The sequence below is a fragment of the Eimeria tenella genome, genomic scaffold (genome assembly GCF_000499545.2).
Source record: "Eimeria tenella Houghton genomic scaffold, Eth_scaff2430, whole genome shotgun sequence".
NCBI lineage: Eukaryota > Apicomplexa > Conoidasida > Eucoccidiorida > Eimeriidae > Eimeria > Eimeria tenella.
This window is the reverse complement of record NW_013542293.1, coordinates 5685-5974: the sequence shown is the minus strand read 5'-3', so window position 1 is coordinate 5974 and position 290 is coordinate 5685.

Genomic DNA, 290 nt, shown 5'->3' with positions numbered 1-290 from the left:
TGCGCAAGGGAGTCCCCAGCGGGCTGCCGGCAGAGCCTGTTGCTGCTGCTGCAGCAGCAGCAGCAGCAAAAGCCCCGATTTGCTGCTGCACCTCCAAGGCTGCATGGGCCGTGTGGCGCGGAGGCGTCTGTCTTCGTTGCTGCTGCTGCTGTTGCTCTTGCTGCTGCTGCTGCTGTTGCTCTTGCTGCTGCTGCTGCTGCTCTTCCTCTTGCTGCTGCTTCGTGCGGAGCCGCTTTGCGGGGCTGGGGCTGCATGCCAGTCGTACATGTTCTATCATGTACTCTGCCATT